At 36.0% G+C, this 16,174-nt stretch overlaps 1 non-coding gene across 1 annotated transcript; it reads right to left on the bottom strand.

Annotated features, from left to right (window-relative positions):
- Positions 1 to 12,741: 12,741 nt before the first annotated feature.
- On the bottom strand, positions 12,742 to 12,847 carry LOC128035104 (small nucleolar RNA R71). The gene has a single exon (XR_008191508.1). It is a non-coding gene; the product is annotated as a small nucleolar RNA R71 (small nucleolar RNA).
- Positions 12,848 to 16,174: the final 3,327 nt, after the last annotated feature.

Genomic DNA, 16,174 nt, shown 5'->3' with positions numbered 1-16,174 from the left:
CTAAAGCATAACTAAAGTTCATATTTCTTACTTGGATCGGCGTCAGAGTCTCAGCTTCATTTTTCGAAAATAAAAAATTAAAAAAATTCATTGAATTTTTTTAAACCAAATTTTATCTTTCCAAAACATTTTGGACCCAAAAATACATAGCCTAAGTTTTGCAACTTGACTCTAATACCACCAAACGTAACAGCCCAAACTCGGCCTATACATCATGATCGAATTATGAAAGTTACATTAAATGCGAAATTTTTGAAGTGAAACTCATTTTTATCTTACAAATATTCAAAACAGGTTTACACATTGAAAACTTACATATTTCAAAAATTTTGTAAACATTTCGACAAAACCGTGTCATATTAACTTATTTAAAACAATCCTAAATTTGCTTAACCATTCGCATAAAAACATCATGAAAACTTAGTCAAAAACTTAGCAGCGAATGTTCATTATAACAATTCGGTTTTTATCCCTTGGTTTATTATTTAACATGCCATCTTGTTTAAATCACCGATTAAAATTTGAGATTTTTGCAAAACAATTATCAAACAAATTTTAAAGTCCCAAACAACCAAAAATGTCCAAATGTCTGAAAAGTCCATAAAAGTTTAGTCCACAACATACTGAACCATTAATGTGAAATCTGAGCTCCAAATTTAGCGTTCAATCCTAAGCTTGAGGATAACCTAAAAAAACAAACGAGTGAGCTTTGTAAACTCTAAATTATATAGGTTTTTTCTAGTAATTTTTACCACCTTTTTACTTCAAAATAATACTAATCCCGAGTATTTTCTTATTGAATTTTTCTTATATTTCGACAATGGTCATAAATTTATAAATATGCAAATTTGTGCTTTATTATGTTAATTTTTTGTATAAATTAAATTATTTCATTTCATTTGTTAATGTATTATATTTAATTAATGCAGTGGGACCCTTAAGTTGATTTATAAAGATCTTATTATAATTTTTGCATGGACATAAGCAATTCTACCCTACTTGGATGGCAAAAACATGCAAATTGGGTCATGAAGATGTTGACTTGACACAGTGTAAAATTGTGTTACATGGTGGACAAGTGTAACTATTAAATGGGTCGCAAAACCATTCAAACATGGAGAAGAGAAGCCCAATTCGACAAATTTATTTGGGCAGTCAAAAATCAGTGATAGTACTAGAATGAACATATGTTTTCTCCCTACTTATTGGTTAATTTGTCCCCATTTAGTTATCTTTAGCACATATTTTAGCAATTTCAATTCAATAAATTGCATTTATAACTCAGTGGATCTTAACCTATTTTTTCTTAATTTCGTCACGTTTTGGTACTGATGTCGCTGCATGAGTATTTCTAGATTACTCCTAGAATTATCGCCGCGCCTGACAGCTGTCTAGATAAGAACAAAAATGTGTGACTTGTCCAGTCCGGTATAACCAACTTTATGTATAGAGGCAACATGATTCTAATGAAAGGACACCTGTGCTATATGGAAGAATACAAATATTCACGTGAAAAAGAAAAAAAAGAGGCTTTTTGGGGTATTATCTTATTCAACCTATCTTTTGAAGCTTTTTGGCTATGGCGGCTTAAGCCTCTTACGGGTGAACCGATGTGAAAGGGATGTAGATTAGCTCTTGACGAGGAGTCCTGAGTGTGACACAAGAGGGAGTTGAGAGATCAAGTTGATATTTTCTAGGAATAGTACTCTCCACTTGTTTCTTTTATATTTCTTTTCTAAATGCTGGTGATTACTTTCTATTTCATGTTTGTACGGAAGTATACATGATTTCTGGGTTAAATGTTATTTTATTCAATCTTGCTTCTACTGTTTAATCTTTTCGTTTAAATTTTTTTAGCATGGAAGTGTTATTGCAGTCACTAACACTAGAATGTGCAGCAAGAGTTCAAGCTAACAAGCATGACAATGAAAGTGGTTTGAGGATTAGAGGAATTTTATCCACTTGTTCTTAATAATGTTCCATTGCCATCATCGGAAGGTTTGGCTAAAGTGCATGTCTTAGATTAAATATAGAAGTTAAGCCTGGTAGATATTCATTGCAATTTAATGCATCAAGAATCACCTATCCTTTTATGCCTTGTGGGAACTTAGTATTCTATTGACTGTTCAAGTTGGGGATCCCAGTTTATCATTATCATATTTTATCTTATTGTTTTCAAGTTATTGCTTCGACAACTACTATCACAATTTATCTCATTCCTATCTATTTATTGCATTGACATTGATAGAAAAAAGACAGCCATCCTCGTGGGATTGATATCCAGCAGACTCATATTTGTCTACTATACTTGCATCGACAGTGTACGCTTGCACATTATTGTTGTAACGTTAAACAACAAATCAATTTTTGGCACTATTGTTGGGGATGACGTTTGTTTGATGTTTGTTTTTGTTTGTTTTTATTTCATAACATTTAGTTGTTACTAGTTTTCTTTTTATCGTTATTTTCACATTTTATTTTAGCTGTTGTATAACCTAAATGAATTTGGAGTTTATTGCCGGTTTTGATCCAGAAATTGAAAGAACCGTTCGGAAGAGACTTTGAGAACAAAGGAATATGGCTTTACTAAGAAACTATGAAGTCATACCCCCACTGTAACACCAAAATGCTAATGATCCACCTTTGCCGCAAGACGCTCAAATACAAAACAGGGCTATACGAGATTTTGTCTTGGATGACTTACAACCCGGAGTTGTTAGGCCAGCAGTTAAATTCTGAATTCTAATGGGCAATATGTTGGACTGCTATATGAAAATGCATAAGAACATCTTAAATCATTTTTATTGAATTGTGCTTCCTTTAGTCAACAAGGCATTCCTGATGACACTTTGAAAATGCAATTATTTCCTTATTTCTTGCAAGGAAGAGCTCGTACTTGGTTCCTCGGGCTACCTACCAGATCAATTCCTTCTTGGAATGCACTAGCAACATAGTTTGTTTTGTAATTTAACCCACCGACAATGAATGTTCGTCTCCGAAATGATATTAGAGCTTATCATCAGCTAGATAATGAGAATATTCACACCACATGAGAATGTTAAAAATCTTTACTTTGATGTTGTCCCATGCACAGCATTCAATAGGAAACACAAATTGAGATTTTCTATAACGGGCTAAATTCACACACGAGGAATCTTGTAAATGCATCAACCAATGGTCTTTTGCTGGATTGTACTAATAATGATACTATTGGAATTCTTGAGAGAATTGCTCAGAATGATTATCAACATCCTATCTCTAGAACTGTACAAGCAAAAGCTGTTCCGAGAGTTATTGAATTAGATGCAATATCTGCACTTAGTTCTCAAGTTTCTTCTCTTCCGAATATGATAAAAAATATGCAAGGGACTAGTGATGTTGCACCTATACAAGTCGCTCAACAAGTTGATGTTCCTACCTTTTGTTGTTAGATTTGTAGTGACAACCACAGCTATGAAGATTTTCCACAACATGCAGAAAATGTCTTTTATGTTAGTAACATCTGTAACAATTCTTATATCACCTCTTATAATGTTTCTGCACCCAATTAATAGTCTTGGGGAACTCAGAATGCTGGACAAAATGCTATGACATTCCGTTATGGGAATATATCCACTTAAAGCAATTATAATTAAAGACAAAGGATTTACAATCAACAACAGCAGAACTATAATCAACACACTCAGATGCATCCACAACAAAGCCAGATGCATCCATACCAAAATCAGACGCAGCCACAACACTCTTCAATGCCAAATCAGCATGTTCAAGAACATCGATGAGAACAGTACACACAAGCTTCTCCTTCTGGCCTGTTAGCAGCTCTTGAGGCTTTAATACGGGAGCATATGAAACATACAGAAGCTATTGTGTAAGGGAATTCATCTTCTATTTGGGTGTTGGAGGTACAATTAGGACACCTTACTTCGACTCTGAATACTCGACCACCGGGCACACTACCTAGTGACACGAAAAATCCAAGTTCGAGGGGGAAAGAACACTGCAAGGTATCACTCTCAGGAGTGCTAAACAAACTGACGAGCCAACTACGGACTCTACTGTACCACCTTAAGATACTGGTGAAGTGATCCCTGGTAAGAAGGTTGAATTTGAAGAGCTTGTCGATGTACAGGACAAAGACATTCCACAAATTATCACTCATATGCTTAATGTTCGACCCTCAAAATTATCACAAATTATCACTCATATGCTTAAAGACATTCCACAAATTATCACTCATATGCTTAATGTCCAACCCTCGAAATTTTTGACGCAATCAAAGGTGTCGACGCAATCAAATGTATCTCCACCTTTACCTTTTCCATAAAGATAAAGGGAGTATGATTAGGATAAGTAGTACCAACAGTTCCTGAACACACTGAAGCAACTTCAAGTCAATATTCCTTTAGTAGACGCTCTTGTGCAAATTTTGAATTATGGGAAATTTACGAAAGAGCTATTGTCCAATAAGAAGAAGCTCAATGACATGGAAAGTATTGCACTCAGAAAAGGCTGTAGTACTGTTTTGACAAATAAGTTACCCCCGAAAATGAAAGATATTGGGAGCTTTACTATCCCATGTTCAATTTGCAACCATTATTTTGGCAAGGCTTTATGCGACTTGGGAGCTAGCATCAACCTAATGCCACTATCTACTTTCAAAAGGTTGAGAATTGGTCACATGAAACCTACTACAGTGACATTGCAACTAGCTAATCTGTCTTTGGCTCAACCTAAAGGGAAAATTAATGATATCTTAGTTCGTATGGATAAATTTGTTTTTCTGGTTGATTTTATCATACTTGATAGGGAGGCTGACAATGAGGTCCCATAATCTTGGGACGACCATCTTTAGCCATTAGACGAACTCTTATTGATGTTTACAAAGGTGAACTAACCATGCGACTTAATGTTGAGCACGTTACCTTTAGTGTTTTTGAATCTATTCATTGCAAGGATAAAGAAGAATGTCATATTATCGATGTTCTAGATGATCTAATTGAGGAAGAATTCAATTACCAAAGTAGAATACTTTCTGAAGAGTTTGCAGTGGCATCTAATGAGGAATTCTTAGATAATTATGACAGCATGGTTGAAGTTAATAATATTGAACTCAGGCATGGATGGTAGATTGAATCCTTAGACTTACCCAACAGAACATCTCCAATCTTCAAGCCATCTATCGACAAAGATCCTACTCTGGAATTGAAACCACTATCTACTTATGTTAAATACGTCTTTCTTGGTGATACCAATACTCTCCCAACTATTGTCTCTGCAACACTAGATATAACTCAAGAAGAGAAATTGGTCCATATTATTATGCAACATAAACGAGCTACTGCTTGGAGTATTGTCGATATTTGAGGCATTAGTCCATCTTTTTCAATGCACAAGATCAACTTGAAGATGAAGGCAAGTAATCAATTGAGCAAGAAAGAAGATTAAATCAGAAGATGAAAGAAGTTGTTAAGAAAGAAATTACAATATGGCTTGATGTTGGAATTATTTACCCTATTTCTGATAGCAATTAGGTAAGTCCAGCGCACTGTGTTCCTAAAAAGAGTGGCATCACTGTGGTTAGAACCGACAAAGACGAATTGATTCCTACACGTATTCCTACTAGATGGCAAGTCTGTATGGATAATTGCAAACATAATGCTACCACAAGGAAGGACTACTTCCCAATTCCTTTCATTGACCAACTGTTGGATAGGCTTGCTGGAAGAGCCTATTACTACTTCTTAGATAGCTATTTTGGGTACAATCAAATTGCTATTGCACCAGAGGATCAAGAGAAAACAACTTTCACCTATCTCTTTGGTACTTTTGCTTTTCACCATGTGCCTTTCGATCTTTGTAACGCACTAGTCACATTTCAAAGGTGCATGATGCCAATATTCTCATATATGATTAAAGATTCTTTAAAGATTTTTGTGGATGATTTCTCAGTCTATGGGAATGGTTTTGATCATTTCACTGACAATTTGGATAAAGTATTGCAGCAATGTGAAGACACACATCTTGTTCTAAATTGGAAAAAATGTCATTTCATGGAAACTAAAGGCATTGTGTTAGGCCATCACATATCTAGTTAAGGCATTGAGGTAGACAGAGCCCTTATGCTCATTACTGGAACAGAATCGAAAATTACCTCCACCGACAAATGTGAAAGATATTCGTAGTTTTCTTGGGCATGTAGGGTTTTACCGAGGATTTATTAGAGATTTCTTAAAAATTACAAAGCCCTTATGCTCATTACTGGAACAGAATCGAAAATTCTTCTTTAATGATGCATGTCTGGATGCATTCATTCAATTAAAGACGCAGCTAATAAATGCACCCACTGTTGTTGCACCACATTAGTCTAAACCTTTTGAAGCTATGTACGATGCAAGTCACTTTGTTGTGGGTGTTGTTCTAGTACAACACAAGGGAAAATATTTCACGCCATCTATTATGCTAGCAAAACTCTTACAGAAGCTCAAATCAATTATACCACTATAGAGAAAGACTTATCAGCTATAGTCTTTGCTTTCGACAAGTTTCGTTCCTATCTTATTGGCGCAGAGGTTACTGTATTTACTAATCACTCGGTGTTGAGATATCTTTTTGCGAACAAGGATGCAAAACCAAGACTATTATGCTAGATCTTATTCTTGAAACAATTCGACACCGAGATAAAAGACCGCAAGGGTTTAGAAAATCAAGCTGTAGACCTTCTGTCTCAATTGGAAGTTTGCAACAAAGATGGAAATATACTTCAAATTGTCAACACATTCCCAGATGAGAAATTATTTTGTGAATTAATATTATATGTGTCAGTGCATTATTCTATATCCCGACGCAATGAAATGTTGCAGCAACCAATTATGGAGGTTGAATTATTTGATGCTTGGGGTATGGATTTTATGGGACCATTTCCACGTTCATTTGGAAATCTTTATATATTAGTAGTTGTTGACTACGTCTTGAAGCTATTACAGTCCAAAAGGCTGATGCAAAGACAGTGCGTAATTTTTTTCACAAGCATATACTCATCCGCTATGGCACACCAAAGGCATTGATTAGTGATCAGGGTACACATTTTTATTGTAACCAAGTGGTAGCCGCACTAAAGAGATATGGAGTTAATCATAGAATAGCTACTACTTATCATCCGCAAACTAATGGACAAGCCAAAGTATCAAATCAACAATTAAAAACATTATTGAGAAGGTTGTGAACCCTTTGAGGAAAGGGTGGTCTTCAGACCGGATGACGTTTTATGGTCATTGCGAACAGTATACAAAACTTCATTAAGGATGTCGCTGTATCAATTGCTTTTTGGGAAAGCATGTCACTTGCTAGTTGAACTGGAGCACAAAGTAATGTGGGCAATTAAGCAAGTGAGCATGGACTATGAAGTTGCTGGAAAGAAAAGGTTATTAGATATATCTGAACTAGAGAAGATTAGGCAAAATGCCTATGAAAACGTTGCAATTTACAAAGAAAAGACCAAACGATGGCATCACAGAATTATTTTGCAGCGACAATTTATTGTGGGTCAACCAGTTTTTTTATTTAATTCTAAACTTAAACTGCACCCGGGTAAATTGCGCTCTCGTTGGTTTGGACCTCTCGAAGTTGTCGAAGTATTTCCTCATGGTACGGTCACAATCAAGGATTTACATGATGAACACCAGTTCAAAGTGAATGGCCAGCGATTGAAATATTATTTTTGGAATATTGATCAACAGCAGGCAAAGACCATTAAATTGATCAAAAAAATTAATTTTTATGGAATTTAATATTATTTTATTTTTGTTTCTGTTCAAGTTTGTTTCTCTTTTTTATTTTTGCAAAATAATTAGGTATCATTATCTATGCACTTGGGCTTTATTGTCAATGCATTTTGTACTATTGTACTATCACATATGACTCACCATCAATGAAGGGTAGATCAGAATTTTTAGATCCCACCGTTTGATCAAAAGTGACCTAGTCATCTGATTCTCTGAACGGGCGCAATTCCCATTTGATGCATTTATTCCTACCAACTTTATATCTCTTCACATAAAAAAACACGTATTTCCATCTTCCTCTTTCATTTGCTATAAACCACCCTTCACTGTACCTTTACAACCTTAAACCATCTTCACTCCACAAAACAAACAAAATATGGCAAGAACGAAAGGATCAAAGCCACCAAGCCTATTGAAGAACAGTCATCCTCTGCAATTGTAGTTCATGAATTGGAATCCTCCATGCCAATGGAGAAAATGGAGCCAATGATCTTCTTAACGAAAGCGGCCAAGGACCGGTTTCAAGACAACATTTTCAAGAAAAACTTCCACCCATAACAGGACATTCTTCTTTCGCAACAGTAAGACTTGGGCAAGCAAGTCTACACAACCATCTCTAAGCTGAAGTGGGAGACTTTCTGCACTCATCTTGGAAGCTATTCTCCTTCATTGGTACGTGAGTTTTAATCTAACCATTATGACCATGAGTTAGAGTCTATCTGTGTTCGAGAAGGCTTAATCCCATGGAATGCTAAAAAAAATCAATGAGCTATACAACACTAAAATGGATGTAGATGAACACGTCGAGTTTATTAGGATATCACAGACGAAAAAAGGGATATGTTGGTGAAGGATTATGTGTCAAAGGAGCATTGTGGATGGGTTGACATCAAAGGAACTATACGGTGCACTGCCGTTTCCTAACACTGCAAAGCAAAATCTGGTTTCATTTTGTGAACAGCAAGCTACTGCCCTCTACTCACAGCACCATAGTCAACCTCAATAGAAAGTGTCTGATACATTCAATTGTCAAGGGTAGAAAGAATGATATCAGCACAATACTCTACCAGGAAATTGTTGACTGCGCCGCAAGGAAAATTGGAATTTTGGTTTTCCCATCGTTGGTGATGCTACTGTGCCAATAGAAAGGGATCGTGCCCTGTGGTCATGAAAAGGTCTTGGAGAATAAGGGCCCGATAAATGAAGCCTCTATTTAAAGAATGACTCGTGGCAAGAATACACTGACAATTAAAGAGACAGAGACCAGCAAGATAAGGAAGGGTAAAACCAAGGCAGAAATTAAAGGAACAAACTTGACTACAGAGACATCATTGTTGCGCAAAATGTAGGATATCGAGAAGTTGGCCAATTCCATCAGCAATAAGCAAATCAGGCTTGTTGCTACAATAGAGGATATGAACATATCACAAAATTTGTTCTACGCTTATACCAAGGCCTACAATAACTCTATTGTAGCTGCATTAAGTCAGTTCAGCTCAGCCCCACTCCCAGAATTTCTAGTGTTCCCACCAATCATCCGAGATTATGAACCCTCATCCAAGAAAGATGACTTAGGGGATCGAGACAGATCGGTGGAATCCCTTCCCATTGTACACGTCTCTGATTATGAGAAAGAAGAGGACTCAAGGGACATTGAGGAGTGCATGTTAAAGATTGATAGCCTCATCGAGGGTGACTTCATTACTGGTCAAGCAGAGCCTGCTATTGAGGAGGAAGTTGATGTGGGAGAGGAGTAAGTCCGTGTTGGAGTTGTGAATAAGAAGGCCGAAGAAGAAAATACTAAGAAAAAAGCTACTGAGAACATTGTCAATACATTCCAGTTTGTGGGTGCAACTACTGATAATCTCAAGCCAGATGGAGTTTGACCGGTGGAAGCTACAGAGATAACCAGTGAGGAGCACCACAATTCATTTGCGATAGTGGTTCATACTGGACCACTAAAGGTGACCCCTCCTACACAAAAAGTAGCCGATGATGCTGGGGCAGTGCTGGAAACCGAGGAGCAATTCGAGGACCGTGCAAAGCCCAAAGAAAATAAGAGAAAGTACTCCAAAGACAAAAAGCGCAAGAAGGAGGAGAAAAAGAGGAGGAAGAAGAAACATCGTGCAACTACATTGATGGCCAAGGAAAACTGAGTTAGTTTATTTTAAGTTTTAGGTATAGTATTCATGCATTGCATGTAAATGTAATTTTCATTTTGTCAGTGCACATTGTCGTTGCATTTTTATTGTCATTGCATTTTAATGTTACTACATTGGGGACAATGCGAACTTTAATTTTCGGGGAATGCATATGGGGTTTGGAAATACACCCACATTTAAAAAAAGTTGAGTTTAATGAAGCATGCTTATATATATAGTTATGAATAAGAGACACTCCAAAGTGGGTGTATTGTGAAATATTAAAGAGGGAACACTTCAATGCAAGCGTTAGAAAAATGAATATGGCCAAAGGCTGTCACTGCATGAGTGTGTGTCGACGCAATTACGTACTCCCTGGGGGTTTGTTGCACTCCGTCATTACTTCTCAGGAACAAGGGTACAGTAATGCAACGATATCCCTTATTCAGAAAAAAAGAGACATATATTGTATAATAAATGTTGTATTGGTAGATAGAATTTATGATTTAAAGCATGACGGTGGTGTTAATGAAGTTGCAATCTTATTCATTCATACTAATGTATTGTCGATGCAATATTCTGTTATCTAAATGTGGCTTATTCATTGAGATTTTAGGTGATTCAAGTTGCTAAAATGATCATTTGCATTAGTGAATTCTTGTGTTGCCTTGCTGGTTTCTGTTTTACTTGAAGACAAGTAAAAACTCAAGTTCAAGGGTGTGATAGTACTAGAAAGAACATATGTTTTCTCCTTACTTGTTGGTTAATTTGTCCCCATTTAGTTATCTTCAGCACATATTTTAGCATTTTTAGTTTAGTAAATTGCATTTTACAACCCAGTGGATCTTAACCTATTTTTCCTTAATTTTGTCATGTTTTGGTATTGATGTCGCTGCATTAGTATTTCCAAATTGCGCCCAAAATTGTCGATGCTCCTGATAGCTGTCCGGCTACGAACAAAAATCTGTGAGCTATCTAGTCTGGTATAACCAACTTGTATGTACTTAGGCAGTATGATTCTGATGAAAGGACACCTGTGCTATTTGGAAGAATACAAATATTCACGTGAAAAAAAGAAGAAGAAAAGGAGGCTTTTTGGGATATTATCTTCTTCAACCTATCTTTTGAAGCTTTTCAGCTATGGTGGCTTAAGCTTCCTATGGGTGAACCGACATGAAAGGGATGCAGATTAGCTTTTGACGAGGAGTCCTGAGTGCGACACAAGAGGGAGTTGAGAGATCAAGTCGAGATTTTCTAGGAATAGTACTCTCCACTTGTTTCTTTTATATTTCTTTTTAATGATCATGTTGGGGATCTCAATTTATCATTATCATATTTTATCTTATTGTTTTTAAGTTATTGCTTCGACAACTACTCTTACAATTTATATCATTTATATCTATTTATTGCACTGACATTGATAGATAAAAAACAACCATCCTTGTGGGATCAATATCCGACAGACTCATATTTGTGTACTATACTTGCATCGACAGTGTACGCTTGCACATTATTACTGTGATGTTAAACAGCTAATCAATTAGCTTTTGGGATAATTATTTAGAGGTACTTACACTTGGAAAATCATTGAAAATCAACACACTACATTTGTTGAAGAAACCATCCACCCCTTACATGATTCAAGCATGATTTTATCCTTGAATCAAGCAACCAGCTCACCCTCCTTTCCACATATTACGGTCGGCCAAAGGAGGGAGAAATCTAAGGGTTCTTTGATCCCATATTTAGAAAACTCCTCCACCAACCTCAAGTATAAATACCCACTCCCATTTCATATTTCAATCATCCCTCATTCATCCTTCATTTAACATTTCTTTTCCATTCTTTAATTCCCTATCTTCATTCCCACTCATAGCATCCCATATTTCCTCTCTTTCTTATCCAACAAAACCTTGATAAGATCATCTCTTGGTCGGCCACTTTGAGGAGCCATTAGCAAAGAAGCAACACAAGGATAGGAGGAAACTTCTTCAATCGGAGTTTGCAAGACTACTGATTCAAACAGATTTTATTCTTCATTAACTTGTTACTTTGATTGTAATCATGTTTGCAGTGTGTTTTATTATCTTGTCATCAACAATGGTAGCTTAAATCTATTTAGCTAGGATGATTGCACCAATTCAATGAAGTTTGTTTAAATCATGTTTATAGTGTTTGTGACTCAGTCATTCATGTTTTCAATTAAACTCAAGCATGTATTTCATTCATACGTGTTTGGATGCATTAGAATTAGCTGAGCGATCCTAACTAGATGATGGCTAATGGACACAATAGTTGAAAAGTGCATGCTTAATTTAAATCCTAACCCGGCTAAATTAAAGGTTCCTAATAACTTTAGCGATCTCTATTATCTTGGAAATCAAACTAATGGACAAGGAAATGGAGCCAATCATATGCACAATCCCGTCCTTATTACTAATGATGGGGATCGTGCCATAAGACAGTACGTTGTGCTGCTCTTTAATGAGTTACATCTAGGAATTAAGAGGCCAGATATTGAGGCACCCCAATTTGAATTAAAACCAGTGATGTTTCAAATGTTGCAAACGGTGAGCTAATTCAGTGGAATGCCTACAAAAGGTCCACACATTTACCTTTGATTATTCATAGAGGTGAATGATTTATTTAAAATAACCGGAGTAACTAAAGACGTACTGAGGTTGAAGTTGTTTCTATACTCGTTGCGAGATCGAGCACGAGCATGGCTCAATTTGTTGCCACCTAGCTCAATTTTTACTTGGCAAGAATTAGCAGAAAGATTTTCAGTTAAGTATTTTACACCTAGCAAAACACTAAATTTCAAAATGAGATCACCACTTTCCAGCAATTGGTCGATGAGTCTTTGTACGAGGCATGGGAGTGATTCAAATAATTACTTTGTAAGCGTCCTCATCATGGGATTCCACACTGCATCCAGTTAGAGATGTTTTATAACGGTCTCAACGCACACATAAGATCGATGGTAGATGTTTCTATGAATGGTGCTCTCTTGTCAAAATCTTATAATAAAGCTTACAAAATCATCGAGAGGATTGCTAGTAACAACTATCAATGGCCAAAAAATTGAGTAGCGTCAAGAAGACATGTAGCTGGAGTTCATGAAGTCGATGCCCTCACTTCACTCTCAGATCAAGTATCATCTATCTCTTTAATGTTGAAATAGTTTACCACTACCAGTGTGAATAATTTTGTAGCTCAAACACTGAGTCAGTTTGATGTAGTTTCCTGCGTATATTCCCGAGTCAATTTACTACGTAGGGAATCAAAACCAAAAGAAAAGTGGACAAGGACCATAGTCCAACTTCTACAATCCTTCAAGGCGAAACCATCTGAACCTTTCTTGGAGTAACCAAGGAGGAGGATCAAACAACACTTACATGCAACAAAGACCAAGCCAATCCCAAGGGTTTAATCAGCAAGTTCCTAAACCACCTCAAGTTTGGAGAACTTGTTGAAGGCATACATGGCGAAGAATGACGCCTTAATCCAGAGTCAATCAGCAACACTAAAAAATTTAGAGAACCAAATGGGTCAGTTAACTACGAAGCTTCGTAATCGACCGCAATGAGCCTTGCCGAGTGATACAAAAAATACAAGAAATTTGGGTAAGTAATATTGCAAGGTAGTTACCTTATGAAGTGGTAAGACTTTGGAGCCCAAGACAGTTGAAGATGATCTTATTAAGAAGCACGAAAGTCAACCAACAGTTGAACTTCCTACACTAGGAGAGCCAGAACCTACAAAGTCTGATGAGGTAAAATCTTACCAATTACTTCTCAAAAGCTAACATCTTCTTTAGATGTAGATTTATCTCCTCAAAAAACTTGTCCAGTCCACCCCAAAGATCCATCACCTCCATATCCTCAAAATTCCAACTAAATAAGCAGAAATAAGAGGTGTAATTCAAAATATTTTTGGATGTTCTAAAGAAACTTCACATCAATATCTTATTGGTAGAGGCTTTAGAAAAAATGCCCAACTATGTCAAGTTCATGAAGGACATTTTGTCCAAGAAAAAGACACTCAGTAAGTACGAATAGCCTTAATGAAGGAGTACAATGCATTCTTACAGAACAAGCTACCTCTGAAATTGAAAGACCTTGGAAGCTTTACTATACCTTGTAATATTGGAGAATCTTACTATGGTAAAGCTTTGTGCGACTTGGGAGCAAGCATCAACTTAATGCCCAAATCTATTTTCAAGCTGTTGGGAATATGTGAAGTAAGACCCACGGCTATGACACTACAACTAGCAGATTAATCTTTAGAATCACAATTGTTGAGAATGAACATAATGAGTTAATCCTGATGAGAATTGTCACAGTTTGGAGAATCTGTATAGACTAAAAAAATTGAACAAATTTAATCTGAAAGACCATTTCCCATTGCCTTTTATGGATAATATGTTAGATCGACTGGTAGGTAAAATTTTTACTATTTCTTAGATGAATATGCGGGATATAACCAAATAGTTGTAGCCTTGGAAGACCAACAAACGACTTTTACTTGTTTGTATGATACATTTGCTTTTAGGCGAATGCCTTTCGATTTATGTAATGCACCTACAACATTTCAATGATGCACGATGGCAATATTTACTGATATGGTTGAAAATTTTGATGAGCTTTTCATTGATGATTTTTCTATTTTTGGTAATACTTAAAATATTTGTTTGAGTAATTTGGCTAAGGTACTGAAATGATGTAAGGAGACAAATCTTGTCCTTAACAAAGAGAAATGCCACTTTATGGTTAAAGAGGGAATTGTCTTAGACACAAAATTTCCATAAACGGGATTGCAATTAGCAAAGAGAATGTGGATGTAATAGAAAAATTACCACCACCAATCACTATTCAATGAATTCAAAGTTTCTTAGGCCATGCCAGATTTTACCAAATGTTTATAAAAAAATTTCAAAAATTTCTAAGCCTTTTTGTATACTGTTAGAGAAATATATTATTTTTATTTTTAACAAAATATGTTTAGAAGCTTTTGAAGAATTAAAAAGTTGGTTAATCTCAACCTCAATAATTGTTACACCTGATTGGAACTCACCTTTTGAGTTGATGTGTGACGCAAGCAATTTCATTGTTGGAGCTATAATGGCTCAAAGAAGAAACAAAGTGTTTCATCCGGTCTACTATGCAAGCAGAACTTTGACAGGAGCCTGACTCAATTACACAATAACTGAAAAATAATTCTTTGTTGTAGTTTTTTCCTTTGACAAGTTTCATTCTTATCTGATAGGTACGAAAGTCACTGTTTTTACTGATCATGCGGCAATTAAATACTTACTCACAAAGAAGGATGCTATACCAAGGCTAATTCAATGGATACTTCTACTCCAAGAATTTGACTTTAAGATCTAAGACAGAAAAGGTGTTGAAAATCAAGTAATTGATCATCTGTCAAGATTGGAACAAAATGAGGTAACTCATTCACTTGTTCCAATTGATGAGAATTTTCCAGATGAGCACATATTTTAGGTAAGTCGAATTCATGAAATACCTTGGTTTTCTAATTATGTGAATTATTTAGCATGTGGAATGATTCCTCAAGAAATGACATACCAATAAAGGAAGAAATTCCTTCACGATAGTCAGTATTATTTATGGAAGGATCCATTTTTTTAAACAATGTGCAGATAACATAATTAGGAAGTGTGTAGCTAAAAGTGAAATTGATGAGATCTTGTACCATTGCCATTCATCTCTAAGAGGGGGCACTTGGTGGTTCTCCCATTACACCAAAGATTTTACAAGTAGAATTCTTTTAGCCTACAGTGCTCAAGAATGCATATGCATATGTGAGAACTTATGATAGATGCCAAAGGATTGGAAACATATCAAGGAGGAATGAAATTCCCTTGACGAACATTTTAGAGGTAGAATTATTTGACGAATGAGGCATTGGTTTTTTAGGCTCGTTTCCTTCTTCTTATGGTAACAGATATATCTTAGTAGTTATGGATTATGTATCCAAGTGAGTTGAAGCTGAAGCATACCCAACGAATGAAGCTAAGGTAGTCATATGATTCCTACTTAAGCATGTTTTTAGACGATTAGGGACTCCTAGAGCTATAATTAGTGATGAAGGATCTCACTTTGTGAACAAATGGCTTAAGTGGTTGCTTGACAAGTACGACGTGAAACACAAAATTTCCACTACCGTCCACAGTCAAATGGGCAAGATGAACGGGTAAATTGTGAGATCAAAGACATCCTTGAG

The sequence above is a fragment of the Gossypium raimondii genome, chromosome 11, assembly GCF_025698545.1.
Source record: "Gossypium raimondii isolate GPD5lz chromosome 11, ASM2569854v1, whole genome shotgun sequence".
Taxonomy (NCBI): Eukaryota; Viridiplantae; Streptophyta; class Magnoliopsida; order Malvales; family Malvaceae; genus Gossypium; species Gossypium raimondii.
Note: the sequence above shows the minus strand (reverse complement) of the source record. Positions and strands in the feature narration are given on the sequence as shown.